The following is a 25,444-nucleotide window of genomic DNA, read 5'->3' as shown; positions in this document are numbered from 1 at the left end:
TCTATGGTATTAAAATCAATGCAAATGAAGAAATAAATTTTAAAAAGTAGTATCACAATGGATAATCCCAAATCTTCTGATTCATCGCCTCCTTCAACCCAAACTGTGTATATCATGCAGCTGATACTAAAATACTTGACATTAATCTATTGTTATGAATGTCACTGTTCTCTACAATTTGCTCAAGATTATGTTTTTTGGAGTATTATAATTGGCAATTTGGCAGAGCATAAAGTATGAGCTAATGAGTTGGAAGAACACTCTGTACTTGCAAATTCAAAACATTTACATATGAACTATCTGCAGTTTCTTCTGAAAATTTGTATTCTGAGTAACAGGTCCTGACCCCACTTGCAACTCCACTACCCCATATTCAGCACAGAGAGTAACATTTTATGGTGTAGTAGTTTCCCCTGTGTAAAGTATCTCACATTTTGAGTATGTAACTCAAACACAACCTTGAAGTAACTGATGCTCCCCAACTTTCTCAGCACTGATGCAGGGTAGAAAGTAAAGACAAACTGGACCTCTTGCTTCCTCCTCTGATCTTCGTACATATAACACTACTTAAAATACTTTCCAAAAAGTTCAAGACCATTGTTTTGGCCCCACCTTCCTGTGGAGGACTGCTAGAAGTCCTGCACTTCGTTCATTCCTTGTGAAGTCCTCTCTTATCCGACCATTCCAGTCCTGTGACGATAGACGGCAAAATAAAAGCCTAAAAGAGGTCAAGTCAAATGAGCAATGAAGCTGCTGAGGGGTCTGGAGCACAAATCTTATGAGGAGCAGCTGAGGGAATTGGGGTTGTTTAGCCTGGAGATAAAGAGGCTGAGGGGAGGCACTATTGCTCCCTACAACTAACTGAGAGGGGGTTGTAGTGAGGTGCATGTTGGTCTCTTTTCTCAAGTAGCAAGTGATAAGATGAGAGGAAATGACCTCAAGTTGTGCCGGGGAGGTTTAGATTGGATATTAGGAAAAAATTATTCCCAGAAAGAGCTGTGAAGCACTGGAACAGGCTGCCCAGGGAAGTGGCTGAGTCACCATCCCTGGAACAGTTTAAAAGATGTGTAGATGTGGCACTTAGGGACATGGTTTATAGGTGGACTTTGTAGTGTTGGCTTTGTGGTTAGACTCAATGACCTTAAAGGTCTTTTCCAACCAAAATTACTCTGATTCTATTAATATGCTTCTTATACCAAGAAACAGAGCTTTCCCTTTTATCAACTGTAATCAGGAAAATTTTGACTTTACCTTGTAGTACACCTTCTAATTTTTTATGATTTTTATACATTTTCTATAGATGCTTAAAAATATGGAACTCAAGCCTGTAAGAACTATAAGCAGACTTTATACACGAATTCATTAAATACTTCTGAACTGTCCTTAGTTCTCTTTTTAAGCGACTAAGCAGTCCTAGTTTCAAGTTTGTCTCCATAGCAGCAAATGAAGGAATTTCTGTGAGATCACTGTGCCCAATCCCCTAGTGCAGGTGGCAGCTACGCTATACAGTCTGTTATATACCCTGCTCAGGGACTAACATCATCAGACATTGTCTGGCCCCAGGGCTTCAACTGAAAACTGTTCCAGAAACCCTGATGATTATGAACCTCTTCTGAATTTCCAGTCCAGATATCATAACTCTGCTTTAATAACTGTGGCATCTCTTTCCTTTACAGAAAGAGTGACATCTCTGTTAAAACATTTTCACTTGTACACTTCAAATTCATCAGAGGTGAAAAATGAAGCCCTTTCAGGACACTTTAAATGGTGGTCAATGTTAACAAGAAGAACATTTAATTAGCCTTGGAAAGTGAAATTCAGGTTCTATAGGCCACTTGTATGACCAAGAAAATTGACACATCTCTGTAGGTTGACGGGTAGTTTGGTAGCAAGCTAGTAGATATGTTACCTGCTTTAAAACTCCATTGAAAAGTTCAAAAAGAATATTACAGTACACACCACTTCTCATTAGCTATGCATGTTTGCAAAAATGATATCAAATGTTTAGAATCCATTTTCTGAAGCAAAAATCCAAAGTGAAATTTTCTTCACAAAAGCGGAATTTCACATAACTTAAGTTTAATTGTCTGAGAATCAGGGATCAGATTTTAAAGGCCAAAGCCAAGACAGTGCCTCAATATATTTCAGAACTGGTAATCAGGTGCTTCAAATATTTTGCCTGGTAATGCCATGCCAGACAATAGCACTGTGTGACTGGTGTCATGATGTTTAAGAAGCTTATAAATTGTCTTTTAGTATTCGCACACAAACATGCACACAGTTTGAATTGTGTATTTCAAAGCATTTGGTGTTAAACATGGGCCAAGGCTATTTGTAAAAGATCATAATCTGATTTTCACTTATCCAGGCTCTGACTTTCAGAGAAAATTTAGATTCTTTGGAACCTCCTTAAAAAGTATTATACAAATGTAAATGCATAAACCTCTCATTAGGCATTTACAAAAATCTGTCACCGTGAGAAAGTTTTCATTTGGTTTATAATGTGTTTAACAGCATCAACTATTGTTGTAGTAACAGTAAATTATTTTACTTCACTGCTGGAAAGTGACCATATAGATACTAAAATAAAATATCAAACTGTTTTGATTAGTAGTTTTCATACTATTAAATATGCAAACAATTTAAACAGTTGGTTTTCAGGCATTTTACTATTTGTAGAAAATCCTTACATGCACTCAATTCAATTTTAACCTGAGATTTGGAATCCCATGGTTGGACTAGTCAGGTATTTAGCCGAGTTGATTAACTTGCTAGTTCAAGATTATATTTTAACTATAGACAAATTCATAACAAGACAATTTTTAGCTACTATTTGCAAAGGCACCTTCAAATATGAATCAGTAGTGGCACTGAGGTACAAGAAGAGCAGAAATCGGGGATGTTCAGGTCTTAACAGTAAAAATAAGTGCAAACATAAAATATTCCATATGCAGAGAAACAGAAAATGATGGGTGCCTAGGAAGCGGCACAGTAATGGTTGCAAAACAGTAAAGGACACAAAGATTTGCAGCTTTTATCCAAGCCATTTTGAAACTCAAGCAGTACTCATTATATTACTGGAGTTTTAAGTTAATAAAAATATTTGTTTATCAGATAAGTAATAAGCCTCTCCAGCGGCCTGTATAGAAGTTAAACAGTGTCTACACTGGGAGTTAACACAGATGAAGAACTTCATGTCAACTAAAAATCATAAGGTGCTGAACAGATGAGGACACCACCTATTTTTTATTCTTAATCGCAGGATAGGCTTTGGACTACCCTGCAAAGGCAAACTGATTCACACAAGAATAAGAACAGAATTTATATGCTAACTCCCTGGATAAAGTAAGACATTGCTTAATCTTTTTGTATCATGATATAATCTAAGAGTGATACATTAATCAAACAGCCCGCTTAACTGTTCTACTGTAGCTTACTCCACATTAATTTCCCTGTGTAAACAAGCCACGGAACTCATAGGGAGAGAAAAATTATGAAGAGAATATTAATCTCCTATAGTGCAGGATATACATTTGTTAGATATTGATGATGATGAAAGTTATGAAACGAGTTGGCAAATGATAAATTTGGTAGAGTTTGGTGGTCTTTATGTTTCTCAAGCTAGCAGTGTCCTAGAAGCATAGACATCAATAGGCCACTGTGCGTTCCCTGATTCTGCTGGCATCTATACAAATGCTCTATTTTCTCCAGTCCTTCTCAAGATATGGCATTACTTCATGTTTCTTCCTTGTAAATGTTCTACAGTCATTAACCTGTAACTTAGCCTAGATTCTACCAGGGCTACACTTCATTTTTTTCCAGGAAATAATATGAGTTCCTGTAAAATAATATGAACCTGTTATGCACAATTGTGTTATCGTTCTAATTGTAAGATGGGCTGAATGTCACAAAACTAATGGAATGCAGCCAAATTCCCTGTATTGCTAACAAGTGTAAAGAATAACAATGCCTTTAGCAACCTCTGTTTACTAAAGGTGTGAGGATGGTCCCTTTAAATTTATGTTAACTTTGCCTTCTAATTTACTAGAAAGAGGAAAGTTATGCTGACAATGAGACAGTGTTATGGGGGTGGAAAATATCCATGATCCAATCAATGAAGCCGGCGGTGGGAGGAACAGCTGCTCCTTAAGTAATGGCATATAAGTAATATTAGTCCCATTGGTTTAATTACATCGTAACCTTAAACAACAAACATCTGTTTTCCATGTTTTCTTCCCCAAGGCCCTGACATTTCCAACATAACCAAACCTTCTTGTATTTTTCATGATAAAACAGTATGAAGCGGTCAATAGTAGGAGTGTTATTAGTATTAAACAAACTAACTAACCCAAACAAGCAAACAACAACAAAAAACAAAACCACAAGGAAACAAAAAAAACCCCAAACAAATAAATGAACCCCCCCCTCCATCCAACCAAACTAAAAACCACAAACAAACACAAAACTCCCACCCCTCAAACCAAGAAGAAGATCCAAAGGAAAAACATATCACAGCTGTTCTCACAGTTTGCTTGTCTCCTATATTCTACTTGATTGTATGCTACAAAATGCAGAGATGAAGGATGAGGGAAATAGTCAATTAAGATGTTAGTATTTTTGCTTCTTTTCTCCTGTCCTCATGAATGTTTGCAAAGACCACGTATCTGTGATCTATGCGACATATGGAACTTTCAGATCAATTCTGTTTCCAATATAAAAATAAGTGGAGAATCACCATGCAGATCATAAGCATGTTTTAAATTCCATTGTGTTTTCCTTTCTCTCTTTGGTGCATCTATCAAAACAATCCGGTTTTAGATCTCGTATACTTGGGGTATCATGTACTGCCGTGATAAAGGGTGAGGGGTCTGCATAAGTCTATGTGTCGTATAGGAGGTCTGAGTGATCACAGAAATAAAGGAAACAATTAGAGAGCAGTGTAGGGGAAAGGGACCTGGGGGTCCTGGTGGACAACAGGATGACCATGAGCCAGCACTGTGCCCTTGTGGCCAGGAAGGCCAATGGCATCCTGGGGTGTATTAGAAGGGGGGTGGTTAGTAGATCGAGAGAGGTTCTCCTTCCCCTCTACTCCACCCTGGTGAGACCCCATCTGGAATATTGTGTCCAGTTCTGGGCCCCTCAGTTCAAGAAGGACAGGGAACTGCTGGAGAGGGTCCAGCGTAGGGCAACGAAGATGATTAAGGGAGTGGAGCACCTCCCTTATGAAGAAAGGCTGAGGGAGCTGGGGCTCTTTAGTTTGGAGAAGAGGAGACTAAGGGGGGACCTTATCAATGTTTATAAATATATAAAGGGTGAGTGCCATGAGGATGGAGCCAGGCTCTTCTCGGTGGCAAACAATGATAGGACAAGGGGTAACGGGATCAAGCTGGAACACAAGAGGTTCCGCTTAAATTTGAGAAGAAACTTCTTCTCAGTGAGGGTGACAGACACTGGAACAGGCTGCCCAGGGGGCTTGTGGAGTCTCCTTCTCTGGAGACATTCAAAACCCGCCTGGACATGTTCCTGTGCGACCTCACCCAGGCGTTCCTGCTCCAGCAGGGGGATTGGACTAGATGATCTTTTGAGGTCCCTTCCAATCCCAAACATACTGTGAAACAATTCTATAGGGAAAGGCTTGTTTTATAGTAAAATTCAATGTCTTGAAAAGTTGTGTTTGCAAGTAGATGCTTCTAGATAGCAAATGAAGGGTTCCTAGAAATACCTAAAATGAGACAGTTAGTTAGGAAGGTAAGAGGGAAAGATAAGCAGGCTGGATAGTCTTGCAAATATGGCTATGGGCTTGTTTTTCAGAGAAACTTACCTGAAATCGGGAACTCGAAGATGTTCAGTGGAATTTATCTATGGTGTGGGAAATACTTTTTGAAGGAGGATAACAAAGGAAGAAATGTATACAAAAATAACTATTTCAGGATGCTGTAAATTGCATTATATTCCTGTCTTTCAAGAAAGATACAGCAGGTATTAAAGATGGAATTCAGGTTTAGAATGCATGTAATAATTAATGAAAAATTGTTAGAGTAATCTTGTAAAATTTATAGATTATATGTATGGTTCACACAAGATTAGCTGTGTCTATAAAATGTTATAAATCTGTAGGGTGTGGCAATTCACAATTAGAGATATGATTGGTCCCCCCTGTTTTGTTTTCTTGTAGTTTCTATTTCTGTACTTTCTTTGGGTCTGATTTAAAGCTCTTGCTCTTAATCCTGCAAATTTTCCTAGAGCTAGGAATTGTTTCACAGTGTACGCTGAGGATACAAATATGAAATGAAAATTGCTGAACTGAGGTATGTGTTATTTGTGTTTTAGAGCCCGTTACACAAGGGGTATCTAAAGTGCTACCAATGGCCAGGAAGCAGGCTCAGGCACTGGATCCCTGGTGATCCACTCAGCTCCTTGGCTTACTTTTTAACATTCCAAAGCTGGAACTGGAGTTCTCCCAAAATGCAGGATGAATAAAATCAGTGCATCAAATTTAGCTTCCTCTACCTACGCAGTCTTTAAAAAAAAATAGATCTCAAAATGTTTAGCACCCTCAAATGCACCCTCATGCCTCTACCTCGGCCTTTTCTGTTACCTCAGTTTTCCGCTACAAAATCAAACTCCCTGGTTGGCTGCAATGAAGCTGTTGCATTCTTATAGTCACTTTTAAATTTTAAAAGTGGATGATAATGTGTTAGGGCAACAGAGGACCACATGGGGACCAGAAGGCAGTGAGATCAAAAGGCTGGCTACCCTGGATGTGGGCAATCTACCCCAAAAGAGGCTACATTTAGTAGTGTGGACACCAATCTATCCATTTCACTTGGTGCTGGAGTTGGTGAGGTACTTGAAATTTGTAGTGCTGAGAATGTGAGAAAAACATTCAAGGTTGGTTTTCTCCTTTACCTAAAAGATGGAACAAAGTGGTTTAAATTTGAAATTTTTGATTGGTCACATTCCACTAGCTCTAGGGAAGAAAAATATGGTTTTGTCTGTAATGAAAGTTGTGATAAGACACGTGTGTCATCTCTGTACCAGGCCAGTCAAATGACAGTTAGTGTTGCATTAAGATAACATTAAGATTTTCCTTTTCAGGATTTAAAAGGTGTATGTGACTGTCATTTCTGGTGACACTAACTTTAAGAAAAACATGTAATTGCAGATTTCAGGGAGAAAGAGTATTTGTTGGCTTGTCTAGATTTTCTTGCTTCACTTCAACACGAGAAGTCAGATGTGAAAAGTTAAATCAGTCCTCCTTACACTGAGTTGGCAATATCACATGAGTTGTAGAAGGTGACATTTCCTATTTGTTAAATTTTCACAGGATCTTGTTCTCTAAAATTTTTACCTCTATTAGGTTTTGTTTTTGAGCTGTGATAGAAGAAATTTAACGACTCAGAAACCAAGTAACTACCAAATCATAGGAAAACCATATCCACGCCCAATTAATGGGCATTTTCCATGGGGAAAGTGTAGAGGATTCCTGTAAAATCTAAAATCTCTTGACATACAGTGCTTTCGAGAAGTGGTTTTCTTCTATCATTTCCAGTAACTTGAATGTATGGACAGGAATAGTTCTAGTATGTCATCGGTATTACTGATGCTGTATATTGCAACCTCACCATCTTCATTTCTGTACCCAACTTCAACCATCACTGCCATCCATACAAACTCTTGCGAATAGTGAATCTTCCCATCAAACTCAAAAAGAGTGGAAGGGACTTCGTCACCTTACATAGCTGCTACATAGCATACATAGCTACATAGCATACATAGCATACATAGCTGTCCTGAAATGCAAAGGTTATTTATGGAGGATACCTGCCAATCTATCTGCAGAGACTGGGAGGAGATAACTAAAAGGATGGAACTAAACAGTAAGGCGTCATCAGCAGTGACTTGATCCACCGTGTGTGAATAACCTTTGAGGAGCAGGGCTGAGAAGGAGCCAAGTTGAGGGACTCACTGGCACATCTGTAAAACTCCATTTCCTTGGATGCTGACCTCTCTTTGGTCTTCAGGTTTTAAAAACCTTTCCATTTGTGAGTTCTACAGTAAAAACCAACAACATTTAAAATATCCAGAATAATATAAGCTTTCCAGAAGAGCACATAGAACATTTTAGTCTGGCAAATAATGCAGTGGAACATAGATTTTTCTGATTTAAACTCAAATAAAACCTATTTCATTTCAAAATAAACTCACAATGGTTACTCTAAATCAAATTATAGAAAAACAGGAGCAGAGTGGGCTGTGAGAGGTCATGAGCTTCACCCCTTTGTGCTGAGGTATGATCCATCCATTTGGTTCTCAACCTCTATTTGTAGAGTTGATCTTTAAATGTACTTAAAAGCTGCTATTTTTCTCACTGAGAATTTTCTGTAGGGCCTCACTACTGGACCACAGAATTTGTTCATTGTTTTGTCTTACGATAACATACGCATTTCCAAGCAGAGAACTTAACCATCTTCATTACATAATGCCAGATATTCAGACAATAGAAGCTAAGGCTGTTGTCAAATTGCATTTCCAATTGACATTCTGTGAGACATTAGAAGTCACTACATACATCTTCAGTGCATGTGGGAGTCATGACATTAAAAATGACATAAAACTTATTATGCAGACAGAAAATAAACATTTGCTTCCCTTAAAGAGTTTAAGATTGATGGATAATTACTTTGCTTGCCAAGGAGAGATTTCCATAATCAGTGTAAATCATAAGGTCACTAAATTGGTAGGGCAATGAGAAATAAATCAGTGCCCTGAAGATGACTTGTAGTTTCTTGTTGCAGGATACACGGCTGAATGGTATTTTGTAAAGACCATCCTGTGCATCTATCTAATTGGACTGGATGTGTTAGGGAGTCTATAAGAGCGAGCTGAATAAGTCAAAGACCACCCACATATGAACCAAATGACTTATGTGTCTGTGGGACACTGAGGAAGATCTGTACTTATTGCTCCATCTCAACTCGGTCAGGAAATGCTGAGGCCACTTTAAAAAAGGAAAGAAAAAAAAACAAAAGGTTGATGCAATTCATTTTGTGTAATGTTTCTAAAACCAATGATATGGAGACAAAAGTGACATGCAGTCATAGCGACAGAGATGCTATTTTGGAATGTTCTGCGTCTATGTCTTTCATAATTGGATTCAAATGACCAGAAAGTGACACTTCTCCCACAAGGAGCCAGCTCTTCCTTGTAGCCAAATCTGATAAATAGTTCAGAATGAAAATCTCAATAAATTGAGACGCTGCAGTTCGTGACCTTTTAGTACTGTGAGTTTATAAATAATATATTCATCAAAATCAACTTAATTAAAATGTGCATCTGCAAAAAGGCAGTAAATAACTACTCTAACATTGAATTAAATTGTGGAACAGGATTATCAGTGGGATTCACATTCTAGAGAATTGCCTTGAGTCTGTTTCACAACCTGGGCAAAATAAACGTGTATATTTAAAACTCACTTATTCTGTTGTTTTCCCTGTGGATTTTGGGCTTTTTTAATTCTCAGTTAATGTCTATATTAGTCTGGAATAATTCCACTAAAAATAATAGGATCGTTCCAGATTTATACAAGTGTCATTTTGCTTTAACATGCCTGTTACAAGTGAATTAAAAGGCAGGGATTCATTAAATGTTGCTTATTCGACATGCTTTGTTCCAAGCAAATGTATTTGTTTAGTATGGGTGACAATAATAAAATAGTTATATGACATTAGGGCTTAATCAGTGTCTAATTCCTGTTGTGCTGGGAGTGGTACAATTATAGAAAAAGACATGTTCCTTACCTCCAGATGTCTTAAGATTTCAAATGTAAAAAATAAGCTTGGCAAGCTGATGCATCATGCCAACAAATGCAAAAAAAAGGACAATTAACATAGTTTTGTTAGTTATGTATTGTAGCTGAGATTTAGGTTTTGTTTTTCAGCTGGGAGAAGACACAATGGAAAGAGAAGACAACAGGAACAGCCCGATTAGTTACCGCAGAAGAGCTGGAAAGGCATAAAAGGTGAAGACTACATATTTGCCCAGTAAGTTACTAAGAAGTGTAAAGCAAATTTGAAATGATTATTTAATCTGTGTCCGTCAGTTTTATTGTTTGTTAACTGAGAATAGACACACACATGTGTTAGAGACTCTTCAAATTACTTAGTAAAGCAGTTAACTATCTGCAGATTGCCATGGCTACTATCCAAGCAGGTAATTCAAAAAGCAGTGAATATGGCATCATTCAAAATTCCAAACTTTATTCTAGAATCAAATTTTGTAGATTGCCCCAATCTTCATAAGGGGCCAAAGCAAAAACTGCATAAAAACTCCAAAGCATACAGGTTGTTCAAAATTGAGATTCATCCTTCTGAATGAAGCTAGTCAATATCTTTTTATAAAAAAACCTTAGATGTGTAAAGCAAAAACTTCATTTTACACATTTTTGTAATGGTTAAATCAAGTTTTAAATTTCATTTATGTTTATATTTAATGTTAAATCTTTGATGGCAAATGAGTAAGAAAACAGCAAAATATTTTCTAGTCTGTCAAATTACAGATAAATCTGTTTAGCTGGTTTAGAATGAACTCTGCTATCTTGAGGATTTCACTCCTGTCTCTACTTGTTTGAATTATCTTGAGTTCGCCTTCAGAAGAAAATCTGAATGTTTTTAATTATGTCATAACATGAGCAATTAGAAAATCCACTGCAGTGTCATCCATGATCAGTTTTAACGTGGGTACTTCACTCTAGCGGTCCGAGTCTTCTAGTACAAATAGTTTGCCAAATAAAATGGAATGATGATATTCCTTTTATTGGTTGATTATATTCAAGTTCCACTTTTATCCAGTTTCAAACCTTTTCCGAATCACGACAATTGCCTTTTTTTCTGATGAGATTTAAACAATTGTCCTTTTCTTTTGCCCGTGAGTGTCAATAAGAGAAAGAGTTCATAGTTTTCTGAAAAGATGAAGTTGTTGTTTTTCTGCAGTGGTTTCTTAGAGAAGACGTTGGACCAGATTTCAGGTGCAAGAGTTCAGTGATGTTCCATCAAACCCAGTTCTTTTAATATAAGCAAACAAAATATGCAGTCAGGAGAGGTGAACAGAATAGGCCTCTGAGCCATATGAAGTTCAAACTCTGTTGAATACCAAGAAATAAATCCAAGAAATAGTAGAAAAAAGAGATTTAAAGATTTCAAGGCTTCAGTCAGATATAAACTAGAGTCATAGCATCTGCTACTGTTTGTTGCTCTGTTAGCATATCTCTGTATAGAGGAGGGAAAAAGTCTTTGAAGCCTTTTCCAAATAGTGATCTTGAGTAGCTTTCTTGGACTTCAACCCTTTCAAAGAAGTTTATATCTTACCAGAACTGGGGAGCAGATTCTTTTTTCAGCACTACTGGTGGGTGTTTTCATTTCCACCACCATCTGAATACAGAAGGTGAAGACCATAGGGCACTGAATTGCCACAGGCTGGCAGTTGTACTTATTCTTCATTATGGTGAGGTCTGTGCTTCACATGTTGTATAAAGAGGAGCTGGTCCTCCTCTTAAGCATCTGAACTTGGCTGTTTACGTGTAAAGGGTACAGAAGATTATGTAACAGTTTTGAGTCCCAAGGACTAAATGCCTTTGAGAACAAATCAGATGATCAGGTGGGGAAGTAGACTGGAAGATCTTTTCTACAACTCTGTGATAGCTCCATGCCATTCCTTTTCACTTTCCATACACTTTCACAATGACCCGGTAAAAGGATTGCAAACACGGCAGATGTAATTTCACTATTACCTGGAGAAGCAGATGGAGAGAGGGAAGCCAAAACTATTTCTTATTTTATTTTGGGAACTGAAGTTGAGGAGAAGAGGTGTTTTCCCTTGGCCAGGGAGGTGGAGGAAAGGAGGGATTATGCCAGCTGCTCTGTTACTCACGAAAGCAAGATCTCACTAATTCGATGTTCTTCTCCACCTACATACAGAGAATAATCATCTCCTAAAAATATTTATACATCCAAACTGATTTCAAATAGAACACATGCTTCCAAAAATGTAATAAAGAGATGTATGTTCCAATAATGAAGGTTATAAAATATTTAAATACTTCCTCCGCTTCTCTCGAGAGGAAATGCCAAATAGCAAAGAGGAAGGAGATTCCAACTTCTCTTGTTTTTAGTGTGAGGTTCTTATTCCCCTTTGCTTTATCACTCTCTCCTCCCAGAATAAAAACCTATTACTATTTTGTGATGCATATCCTGATCCAAACTTCATACATATGCATTGCCATATGTTTCACACATCATATGCTTTCCTTAGTTTCATTTCAGGTTCAACATCAACACTCTTTACCCATCACGCTTATATACACATACTTTGTTCATTTCACACATCTTCCGATGTTTGCAGAGTTGAACAGAGAAAGAAGTTGAATTGACTATATGTCTTATGGGGAACAAGAGACTTGAGCCCATATCTGGGCCTTTCTGTGCCATCCTTACTCAAAAAGAATAACATCAGATATTCACTGACTATATGAATCCAATCTAAACTCCCTTGCTTGTGCAGCAGTAGAATGTCAGTGAAATTAAGAAAGAAAACAATTATTTTATGTAAAGCACCAAGAGGAGAAAATACAAGTGGATTTGAGTATCTGTAGGCAGCACTACAAAACTGAATTTTAGATTCCTGGTTGCCTAGTAGAATCCCTTGTGTAGTTATCAGGCAGTTGCCTAAGTAGGGATCCTCAGGGGCCAACCTCCCGGCACCATCTTGACCAAAGGTGTAGCTCAGTGCCTGCAAGGTGCAGGAACAGCCCTGCTGTGGTTCAGGATGCTCAAGACAAGAGACCTTGACATACATTTTAGACTCCAAAGAGGGCATCACAGTTTTCCAGACAATTAAGTCCCAGCAATATAAAAGGAGTCTTCCTTCTAATGAGTGAATGGCAAAGAGAATAGGACAGAAAGGACAGGCTTGAGGTAGGTGTTCCCAGCTCTAAATCTCCTAAGAAACTGCCTATGGAGGATTCTTCACATTTTAAGCATTCTTCTAGGATATTGCAATGGGAAGGTGAAATGATTGCTACATAGGGCACACAACAGATGTTACTCTGGAATTTCAAGGTGGTTTTTGTTTTGTTTTGTGTGCTTTTTGTTCTCAATATTGGGATTTTTTTCCTTTTTTTTGCGGACATACCGTGATTTACCTGCCAGGTAGGTGAGGATGGATTGTTTTTTCCCCCAGTGGAAATGTGATGACATAGCAGCCATTTTTCCTGAATTCTACTTTCTTTTAAGACCACAATTATGTTATTACAGTATGCTAATGTACTTGAAACAGGTGGTGTAAAATAGCATTTCTTATTATGTTTAAATTTTACAGTCTGCACTTACAGTGTATAAGAGTATCAGCACTTGGAATTGTGAATCTCAACATTTCCAGATATATAATAGTGTGTGCATTCCACCAACATATTTAGGATCCTACATGAGAATACCATATGCATTTTTAGGCAATTATAGGTTTGATTTGTTTTCTACTTAGCATTTTAGTTATGGCTTTGGATAGAAAGTATTTATGTTATGGATGCTTATAAACAGATAACAAAATTAAGAGTTCCTTCACGTTTTAGAGGAAGAATTTGTTTGCTTGGTTTATTGAGCTGCATGGTAACCTTTTGGTTCCCAGGCTGAGTGATCTAGTGCTCTTTCATGTTATTCATGTATAAACTGACTTTTGGACCTATTTAGATATTGAAGGACAAATTTTAGATCTCTACAGTCATTAATGTAATAATTTTACATCACTCATAATGCAGTCAATGTTCTTACATATATGGGGTGGCTACCCAAAAATTTACTTGGGTAGTAATTCTGTTCTTCTGATATCTGATGAAAAGCAGATGGATTTCACAAAGTACAAATGTTATGGATCTCAGTATGAAGGACATACAGAATCTGCATGCTTTCATTTATATCTCTACTGTCGCCATTTGAATATACTTCATTTTTAACTGTTTTACAGTTCTATTTCAGCAAGTGTGAAAATGAGACACCCTGTAAAATAACTTAATAATTTAGTGATTTGAGTGTCCACCTGGAAAGTGGAATACCTGAGTTCATCTCTCTCTCCAAATCATGTCATGTAAAAGAGGCATTAGGGGAAGGAGACAGGAACTAAGTGTTGTGTTGGCTAACGATAGAGCTGCCTTAGAAGGATCCTGTTCCTAAGTCACTAACTTGAACTGCTTAGGGTCAGCAAACCCCAGGGTAGTGATGTGAGCTATTGCTTTAGAATTCTGTAATATCCCAGCTCATCACTTATGTTAACCTTTGTCCAGGGAGGCACCTCACTTGACCTATACCCTTTAAGAACCCTAAATATCAGAGGAAACAACCATTCATTTGATATTTATACAGATAAGAATACAGCTTTATTCTCATTTGACATTTATATACAGTTACATTATGGTTTTTCAGATAAATGTCAAATGAAAGGTTTCTAAATCTGACATTTTTTAATAGTATGTCTAAAAATGTTGCGGTCGAACATAAGACTGTGATTCATGTGGCACTTAGAATGTTCTACCTGTCTTCTGCATACGACTTGAAGGCTAATTCCAGCCAGAGATCAGCATGGTAGCACCTCACCAAAAAGGAGAACAGGAGAGCTCTCTGTGGCATTAATCAAGTTGAAGCAAAAGGCTCATTTTCAAGTAACAGACACTGAGTCTTACTACCAAAGAGGTGAATAACCATTTCAACTCCATCAGACTCCAATACTCTCTGACCAGGTTCTTCTAGATGTTTCACACAGAGGGTTTTAAAGTTTAAACCAGCTTTACTTATTAGACACTGGACGTTGTATAGGATTTTGATTTAGCAACTACAAGGTCCTGAAATCACAATACACATGCAAATTACACTTCACAGAAAACAGGAATTGCACTATACAGCTGAACCACAATACAAATGCGATTCTCATTACTCGTCTATATAATATGCTTACTGTCAAAACACGGGGCATCCCCAGCTGCCAAGAAGGTTTGAAACCAGCTCAAGCCTATTGCTCTCTTCAAAGTTAATTTTATTTTTTCAGCTTTTATACAGTTGGATTGAGCAACACATACACTCCCACCATGTTAGCCTGGCTGACTCAGGAAGACGCTCATACTCTTGATTAACTTGGGCAAAAATATTTAGACAACCAGTTCACCCATTCAGTTGATCTAAGGCCACCCTTCAGTCCCCTTTGTGTTGAGCTAAGTTCAGTTTCCTTTGTAACAGCTCTGCTCAGTCACTCCCTCGATTCTTCCCTGAGCTTCATGAGCAAATCATCTTCACCCATATCCCGTGAGTCTTCTCCTCTCTTGTGGAGGTTTATAGACCAGTCACAAACTCAGAGACTAGTCCAGGTCTTTCCAAGGATGGGCATTACATCAGAAAAAAAAGGATAATGGCAAATCAAGACCAGAGTGACTTAACATAAGCACATCAACCACCAGTTTTTCAGAGATTTTTAACTTTACTGATCATCTTCAGATCAAACGCATCTTTGAAGCTATATAGAATATCCTCAAGTAAAATTTGTCATGGACAGTAGTTTAACACGGGGAATAATAGCAGACAGGAACGGAAGTTCTCTACTTCAGCTGCATTTCTTTGTTCCACTTATTTTCTTACGAATAGCCATGTTGTTTGCAATAATACAAAGAAATTTTGCTTAATTCAGACAAGGGAGCTTCTTTTCTGCAATTTTGTTTATAAAGTTTATTTTGAAGGTGTAATTAATACTGTGAGTTCTAGACCTATCTTTTCAACAGCAATATGTGTATTCTTGTAAGGTATTAATATATTGAATCTCTGCTTTTTTTTTCTGTATTTCTATCAAATTGAGGATATAGATTTATTTCAGCTCTTCTTAGGGTGTTTCATTCAATTACAACTACCACCCTTATTGTGGCAGCACACTCAGGAGTATCTCACTGTGGTTCGGTCAATGATCACTAAATGTCACTAATCACTTTCATGGAACAAGAGGGAAGAAAGTCGAGAGTGAGCTGGTTTCTCTTTTCACCTAGTTCTATGTGATTTTGTCTTTGACCCTTAGGGTTATGTGCCCACCCACCCCCCAGAAAAGAGGAAATTGAAATCAGTATTAGACTGTTAGCTTTTGAAATAAGAATATACTTTGAAAATCAATTGTTATGAATTACAAAAAGCTACTTATTTTGCTTTAAATCAGAAGTTCAAGGATGAATCACATAACATCTTGAGATAGGGAAAACTCCTATTACTGACATTTGTATTTTGTTCATGAAAAGGAGTTTCACCCATCAAGAATTCTTAATTATATTGGTTGATCATTACAGCATTGCAGATGCGAGCAAGCATAAAGTTTGAAGTCAGGAAAAAAATCTGTATAGTGAGGATTCTTTTCATCATTTTGATGTATGTGCAGATGAATAATTGCAAAGAAGAAGGGAAAGAACTAAAAAAAATACTGGAATGTAGAATTATGAAACCAAGTAACTCCATATTTACCAACTGGTATCTCCTGGGTAATTTTTCTTGAAGCTGGGGCTGGTGAGTGAGGCAAAGAAACCCTACACCGATTATTTCATGTTATTTATCCTATAATATATGAAAATGTGTCTTGCCATCATAGACTGATCACCAGGAGAGAAATCATCCATCATAATTCCAATGCAAACCATTCACAGCAGGGCCCCTGATCAGTATGGCACTTCAAAGAACAGAACAAAACCAGCTATATCAAAATATAATTTTTGTGATTTTTAGATAGAGAATTCTGGACTAGATAGAAGGGTTTGTCTGAGGTTTGTCAGACATGGGAAGTCTATGGAAAAGACACAAACTGAACTTGGATCCAGATCAGAGTTAACCATTAGACCATTCTTTTAAATTGCTGAGAATTTATATGACATTCCAAATGACATGATTATAAAATTGAAACCTCACTGAAAATATTAGGCCTGACTTTTCTTAACAAACGTGACTTTAATTGTACTAAAGGAAAGGTATGTGTTATTGGACAAGAAATTTAATTATTTGTTCTTAAATACATGGACTTTTTATACCTCTTATTTTGTTTCATTCCATTATCACAGAAAAAAAAATCACCCAAGTTTCCTTCCACTTCTAGATTTTTGGTATAATTTTAGCACTGTTGGCTAAAAGAGCTATCATAAGGAAACAGACATTAAACTTTATGAAAACCATTTGAATTTTACTAAGAATGATAAATATAACCATTTATTTTGTCATAAAGAATTGGAAACACTTATTTGATGCTAATCAACAGGACACCTAGTTTGCTTTTCTTCCTTTAAGATGGTGAATATTCCCATGGAAGACGCTGCACGTTGATAACTTTCCATTGCACTGACTGGATGTTCAGTTGGACAACTCTCGTCAACTCTTCAGGAACTGGTTGAGGCATTTTTTGATTTCTGAATACCATACAGGTAATTAAGCTTTTTTCTCCTCCACAAACTAATTGTAATAAAAATTCACTAAAATGTCTAAGTTAGATGCCAGATATGAAATTGACGACTTTTGTATATATATTTTGATAGATTCAGATTGAACATGTCCTTACATAACTGAGTAGTTTAACATTAGTGCGATTAAGATGACTAATTATATCTGTCCTTACTGTATTTTTTTATCCTTATCTTCTGTTTAAAATGTATTTCTAAACTAACATTGCGGAAAAACATATAAAATAACCCAGAAAAGAAAAGAAAAAAAATTGCTTCTTTATCATCAGAAAAAAAGGCAAAAGAGAAAGAAAATAATACAAGATACCAAATAATTAATTTTTCTTAACTGAACTGTACAAAGGTACTCCACAGAACATTAAACCCCCATTTTATGTCATATGACATAAACTAAGTTATATATTTTAATTGTATTCATTACATATCCCTATAAAAGGAAACATCTTAGCATGGATTGGAACAAATTAGTCTATGCTTCTTGAAAAATGTACCCTTTGAATGAGGTTAAAAGCAAATCTAAAAAAAGCTCAAGCCAAAACAAAAACAAGTAAAAAAAACCCAAACCAAACAACCAAACATACAAAAAAAAACCAAACCAAGACATCCCCTATGAACAGCAGATGGACCAGTTATAAAGAACGGCCATTGCCACACGGGCAATTTTGTTATACCATGTCTGGGCCGGATTTGCCGTCTCACCATGAGAACAAAATTCACATCTGCTTCAGTTTTTTTTGTAATTTATAATCCTGACCACTGAAATTACAAACAGGTGCCAGTTAAATGAAAATGCGATGTAAAAAAACCCTACACAATATGTTTTCCATAAGATGGGGAAGTATAAGAAGAAGGAAAAAAAGATTGTTTCAAGTCATACAGTCAGAGAATCAAGGAACCTAAATTTTTAAAAAATTATCGAGATGGGATCTTCAACATTATTTCATTCATGTATGTTAAGATCTGAAAGAAGTTGCACAGCCAACAACATCACAACTTCTCCAGGATTTATATCTGTATCAGAAAATCTGAGGTGACAAGAGCCCATTATGGTTTTCTAGTCAGGTCTCTATTCTGGGTGCATTAGATTTTTGTTTCTGCTCCCCCGCCCCTTTCTCCATGAGAAAGATGTTGTTTCCATGAGAGAACAACAAATCATACATTACTACTTAGTACATAAAATAATAATGTCAGCAGACAAGCAAACTACCAATGCTAAAGAAGTAAAAACATGATCAAAAGGTAGACAGCACCAGATTGAAACAGGGAGCTGGACTGACTATGTCTGGGGAAGGGAGGACCAGGTTAGCGATGTTAAACTGTGGCCGTTTTCATATGAGTTACAGAATATCTTGTTGGCAGGAAGTTATTAAAATAATACCTATAAAAGTAAACATATGTGATTACTTCATTAAAAAGAGGTTGTAATAGAGATGCAGTTTGTTCAGATACAAGGGACCATCCAGTTCCTTAAAATAATTAGGCTCCTAAAAGACAGGTTGGGTAGAAGACAATCTACTTACCATGTCATTCATTTTAAGTCTATGCTGGAATTATAAAAACTCTTGGTTTTTTTTCTTGCTAGGAAAGAACAAGATTTATAGCCAGAATGTTAGGGGAAATGATACTGTCAAAGCAGAGAAAACAGCTAATCGAGCATTTTGTAGCTGTTTTACTTTCTAATGGATCCTTTACATTCATAGAGCTTTAAAGTCACAGTCTGTCAAATAGCTTCAAAACTACAGGAATAACCTTTTGAAACCCCGAAGTATGAAGTAAATGTTTCATCTTTCCTTTCTTACAAGGTCTTATATTGAGATGATAGAACTCAAGGCACTAAATTTAAGGATATAAGAGAAGTCATAACATAAAGCTCGAGAAAGGAAGACAGACTCTGAAACATTTTGATATTATGAGGTTAGGAAATACTATTACTTTTTAACTACACTGATGCAAATCTTGAGGAAATGTTAGAACTGAAGTAATAGTTCTCTTTGACTTCAGAGCAACCAGAATCAAGTAATTTGTTGGGACTCATGAGCTCTTAAAGCTGCTTTATTTAAAAAGGAAAAACTTATGAATATACCACATGGAAATTGCATTTAAGGGAAATGGAGATTGACTCCTAATTACCGCTGTTGCAAGTGAACACCAGTAATTAACACTTTTTCTTTTTTACATACTGTAACCTAAATACTGTACTTCTGTATTACTTTTATTGCCTTTTATAAAACAAACAGAAGGGAAAACACTGCATTTATTTTTTATACAATTTTTAAAGAGTATTACACTATTAATGCAAGTGTGAATTTCTGATTTGTGTCCAAGAATGTTAAAACATTTGTTGTTTGAAATAAATGCTGAAACATTTAAAATTGTGTTACCAAAGAAAATTTAGCTCCAGTAAATTAACCTAAACTTGAAAGAATATTCTATTCTCCTCTATTTATGAAGAGCTTTGGGTGCTCAGGAACTTTATAGTGAAGCAAAGTTTTAATACGATACTAATATGTTTGCAATTAAACAGTGTTTATTTTTTAGAAACCCAAGGCAAACTTTGGTTTCAATAGGCAGTTTGAAGGAACAAGGAACATGTTTTGCTTTGGAAATTTTCTAACATTTCTTTTTACTAAAAGAAACTTGTCAAATTTTCTTAGAGAAAATTGTCAGAATGTCTAATTTTCTAACAAACAGAATTGATTTTTTTTTTTTCTTGAACTTAAACCCCTTTTTATTTACTTTCTCTTACTAGATCCTTGACTTTTTCACAACAGAGTTCAAAATCTACATGTTCAGGTAGAGTTAGATGTCTACAGCTTTCCTTTGCCAGACACAGGGCTGGAGTTTACTCATTAACTAACAATTAGCTAGTGGTCAGGATGTTCTGACACTGGGAGTCTTGGCTTTTTATCCTTCATTTCATATTTTCTCCCGTGACTCTCTAACGCAAAAGGTAGATAAAAACTTAGGAATACATAGTAGAGTCAAAGTTTCTTTCCTTTCAGATTTGCTGTGAGCCACAACACAAGGAGCATCTTGTGCTCTTTGAGCCTGATGAGTTTTATGCACTTCCAGGAGCGGATGTCAACAAACAAGCCATAGTTTTAGACCTGGGCACCTAAATTCTCACTTATGTCCTACACAGGTAAGACTTCTTTTACCCAGTTTTGCTCTAAGTACCTAGGTCATGTGTGTAAAGGCTGAATTTACCAGGGAGATGGTGAAGAGTAAAACAAACAGAAATGGATTCCAGTGTTAGGTTCAGGAGGCACCCGGGTGTGGCAAGATGGTACCAACACTTTCCCGGTGAAACAAGAATCTCTTGTATTCAAGTCAAAACACATGCTGCGAGGAAGAGGAGGAGCTGCTTGCCAAGCCAAGTATAAAGAGACACTGCTCCTGAATTTAAGGAGCCAGCAGTAGATGGGAGAAGAGCTAAAATGAGGTTTTCTCTGATGATCTAAGAAATATTTATGACAGCTCTTTCTCAGAGAGACGGGTTTATTGGAAGATCTCACTACTGCTCAGTGTTTGTTAAGAATAATTGATTTTACCTTTTCTGCTCACATGTTTGATATGATGTCAGCTTAAAAGAAGGCAGAGCTCGTGTTTCAAATATGTGATTTTTCATTAACAGAGTCATGAATCTTGCGACTTGCAGCAGCGGTCTTCAAACTGCCCAAACCAGAGTTTGTACCTCCCACTTATTCAAGGTACTTAATTATTCAGTAGGTTCTGAAAACAACACCATAGCATACAACTGAATTTTAAGATAAGAGATCATAGTGTTATTTTAAGGAATTTGGCTGTACAACAGTGATACTATACTCTGAAATCTGCTCTCTATTAGATTGTGCTTGGCCTTTTAACATAGGGATTTTGGTGAGATCTTAAGGACCACGTTTTTAGCCATGCAGTGAGGTAACTTCCTTGATAATTAGATATTCTGAAATTATTCTCAAAGATTTTAACAAAATCTAATATATGGTATTTTTGCAAAAAGTTTAAAACCAGAACATTCTTTACCTGAAATAGATTAATGATCCCTGTAGTTTGTTAAATATGAAAATTTAACAGTAGTTCTTAATTTTCAGCACATCTAAGTTAGCATGTTAAGAAAGATGACCCATGGGAAATTTTGACTGTTCTTTAATTCTGCATATCATTGTCTGTTGTGATAGCAATTGTGAAAGAATGTCAGCTTTTGAGAAGACACCTCCAACCCCTGGATGGCAGAAAATTGACCTACTGTTTGTTGTCCTTGCTGATGCAGCATCAAGAGACAGTAGCACACCATGAAAACCACATTCCTCCGGTAAAGAACCATATTTAAAGTCATTATGGGGAAGTTTGCATTTCTGTTTACTATCATTTGCTGTCTAAATTGGATTTACTTTTTGTTAAACTTTTGCATTAGTCTTAAGCATCAGAGCATCTCTTCCCGATGCTCTGGTTTATTACTATATATTACTTTGGCTTTTCTTCCAAAAGAACTTTGGCAGTGAAGTGAACGTTTTTAGCACCTGAAATATAATGCAATTAGAGGCATTTCCTGGGTTGACCCCTTTTTGGTACCTCTGGGAAGGATCTGCCTGTCAGGGCTGTGACAGAAGTCAGCAGAGTTCTCCACGGCCAAGAAAGTTCTTCTCTTTGGGAAGACTCTTGTTTCTGCGGTGTCCCTTCCGTACTCACCTGCTTTTCATTTCCAGATCTACTGAATGCAGCCGCAATGGGAAAGTTTAGAGGGAGACGACCCTCCCGTGATGCAGGGAGAACACAGTGAGGACAAACAGCTCTGAGACAGCAAGGGTGGGTAAAGCAGTTGTGTAATTCACTGTGGAGCCTAAGACAAGGGGCGGGGGGGAAAATAAAGGTAAAAATAGAAAATTTAACTAAGTGTATAAATTTGGAGGAACTCCCAACTCCAAGACTGGCACATTATAACAGAACAAGGTCTACGTGCACAATGGGGAATAAAAGACACACAATAGCGATTTTAAAACCTTAATTTTTATTGTATTATGTGGTTTTTCTCTTTGGTTTTAGCTTTTTTTTTTTTTTTTAATTTACTGCATTGGATTTATGACTGAAATATGTGTATACTATCTAATATGCTGCTTCTCTTAACACAGTAATTTAAGATGAATCTCATTAAAAACCCTCTTTCGGAACACATAAACAAAGCACTAATGTATTTTTAATGAGGTAAGGTGATTTCTTGCTGTGCAAATGTGCCCAGACCTATAAAAACACCGTTTTCTTTTTACCTAGTGAGGATAATGATGCGTGTTTATCAATGTATCATTGTCCTATTTGCTGGTAGGACTGACCTAGTGAGCTACATATAAGAACCAGGGACTCCTCTGACAAAAAAAAAAGGTCAGTAGCGCTGTTCTGAAATTGCATTGTTTCAATAATGTTTGAATTGTTACAATCACCAACTTTTTTGTTTGAATTACAGCTTTTGTTTGAATATGTGTTGTTGTTGTTTGGTTTGGGGTTGTTGTTGTTGCTTTTGTTTTGTTTTGACTTAGGATTCCCTGTTACTGCTGCTGCTCGTATTCAAAGTGGCACCAGCAGAACTGTGGGGGATGTTCTTGGGTTTCACTGTGCTCTGACTGGTTTGTCATGGTCAGAACAAGATCATACTCTTCCTTTCCAAAAAACATTGTGCTCATGTTGAAGAAGCTTCTTAGAAAATGTAGAAATGTTTGCTTAGCAGTTTTTCTTTTTATATAAAATCTTTATTTGTGGAGGGAGCTATGGAAAGGATTGAAAAAGAGCAGGGACAGTATTTTTAGGAAACAAACCCAGAAAGAAGGCTGAAAAAATACCTGAAATACAGTTTCTGAGATGGAGAAATTTCCCCACTGCCGCTTCACAAAAAAATGACAGGAAACAAATCCCCCCAAAATGAAGTAAATCGTACTCTTGATCCAAACCATCTGAACCTCTTTGGTTCCACTTAACATAAAGTCCTCTGGGTGCTGTGGGAAATTTCAGTTGTCATTATGTATTTGACACTTCACTTTACATCCTATTAGAATAAGATGATGACAAAAAAAGTATAGATTTGTGTATTTTTACATTATACCTTTAGTGTCATCTAAATTGGTTTCTGACACATATTATTATTACTATGATTATTACCATTATGGGCTTGGCTTCTGTTTTCTTTTTACGTTTCAGTCTTGGCAACAGGTAGAAGTTTTAATTTATTTTGTAGTTTTTCTGGGGGGGCTATATTGTATCACACACTAAATAACTTCTATTAATTTCTTATTGTCTTCCTAATTTTTAATATATGCTAGCCATGGGATTATTACTCATAGCTAAATCTAGAAAAACCCCTAAGGTACAGAGTTATCTAATCTGATATAAGGCAATGGAAAAGTTCAAATTTATGTAGAATTTCTGCTTTTGGGTACAGGTATAAATAATATAAGCAGAAACTTTCAAGGAAAACGCATACTTTGATCAATAGGCACTTTAATTAATAACTAAATGGTTAATGTATATTGCATAGAAAAAGACAGATCTGAGAGAATCTTGGAGATAATTTTCCTTTCATTTCCTATTTGTTGAAAAACTGGTCCTATGAAATAGTGATGAACTCTGAATTGGACTCCAAGAGGTTTTCAATGCCGCTAAATTTGCAAGAGTATTTTGTGAATTAATTGCATTAGTTTTTCCAGTTGGGACTTCTTGTGGAAACATATCTAGCTTTTTTAATATCTAAGGCCAACTTGTTAGCTAATCAGTAATAACGAATACTGATCTCAGTGTGCAGATTGTAGACAAAGACAAGGGAACTGTTTTAGAAGCATTTAATTTCAATGAATGGACATTAGAGTTTGGAGGAAAACTGAGCACTGCCATCTTTTGTTGGAAGAGACAAACTGCAACTTTCAAATGTCAATATTTGGATCAGTTCTGATTTGTACGCACTACCTTCTATCACAAGGTTTGTTTACCACTAATTAGACAGATGGTTTTTCTTACTAAACACAAGAAAGAACATTTTCTGTATTGGGTGAATATTTGTCAAGGGAGAAAACTTCAAGTATGAACACATTTAGGAACAAGACCCACCATTTTACTAAACTACTATACTTTTATAAATGAAAACAGGCCAAATCCATGAGAATACATGTGGTCTTTTTTTATGACAAAGACAATGCATTCAAGCTTGATTTGTTAATGTAGCTGATGTAACCTACACTGCTGCTGAGAGATCAAGTCTTAGAGTGGTCAGAAGGTCTTCACTTTCTGTTTTGTAGCTCAGGGATAAAAGGGGGAAATGAAAAAGGGCAGGTAATGTACGTAAAAATGCAGAAATTTTTATTACTCCCATTTAATCATTATATATGATCAAAGGAGTTCGTTAGAAAGAGCTTAGTGAAATTTCATAGTGCCTTTCAAAACTGGGAATTCTGTGCTTTTAAAGTTCTTCTTTGTAAAGTTCTTCATTTTCCCAGGTAAAAAGATTAATCAGATCTACACTTACCATTTTTGTATGCATAATTCGCTCATTTATATCTATTACTTCCTATTTGAGCTCTGACACTTTAGTAACCAGGCAAATCGGGACTCTTTAAACCGCATTTGACTGTCAGTCTTTTGCTGAAGATGTACAGCAGGTAACCTGTGGGCAACTGTTGGTTAATGCCAGTACCTCAGTAGGAGCTGAAAAAGAACAAAAATTCATATATTTACATAATGTAATAAATGGACTTACAATACATTCACTGTATTCCTCCTGTTCTACCTTCCCGTTGTACAGTAGATTCCCATCTGGAAGTTCAAGATGGTGGAGTCGCTTATGGCAGAGGGAAAGGTGTGAAGAGGCCAGATGATGGAAGAACCCACATTAATGTCAGTGCTGGGCTTAAACCATCCTTTCACCTAAATATCCCTAATTATCAAAATTTG

The 25,444-nt window shown here is 36.6% G+C and overlaps 2 long non-coding RNA genes across 2 annotated transcripts in view; one reads left to right on the top strand and one right to left on the bottom strand.

Moving 5' to 3' along the window:
* Nucleotides 1–9,938: 9,938 nt before the first annotated feature.
* Nucleotides 9,939–22,643, top strand: LOC110354952 (uncharacterized). Its single transcript, XR_002407212.2, has 6 exons — nucleotides 9,939–10,043; nucleotides 17,346–17,479; nucleotides 20,518–20,657; nucleotides 21,150–21,225; nucleotides 21,694–21,827; nucleotides 22,222–22,643. It is a non-coding gene; the product is annotated as an uncharacterized LOC110354952 (long non-coding RNA).
* The window catches only part of LOC110354950 (uncharacterized), an 81,883-nt gene continuing 78,998 nt past the window's right edge, over nucleotides 22,560–25,444 (bottom strand). The window contains exon 10 of the long non-coding RNA XR_010473131.1: nucleotides 22,560–25,198. This is a non-coding gene — a long non-coding RNA (uncharacterized LOC110354950). The remainder of the gene's footprint in view (nucleotides 25,199–25,444) is intronic.

Source organism: Columba livia, chromosome 5, assembly GCF_036013475.1.
Source record: "Columba livia isolate bColLiv1 breed racing homer chromosome 5, bColLiv1.pat.W.v2, whole genome shotgun sequence".
Classification (NCBI taxonomy): domain Eukaryota; kingdom Metazoa; phylum Chordata; class Aves; order Columbiformes; family Columbidae; genus Columba; species Columba livia.
This window is presented reverse-complemented; position numbering and strand designations above follow the sequence as displayed.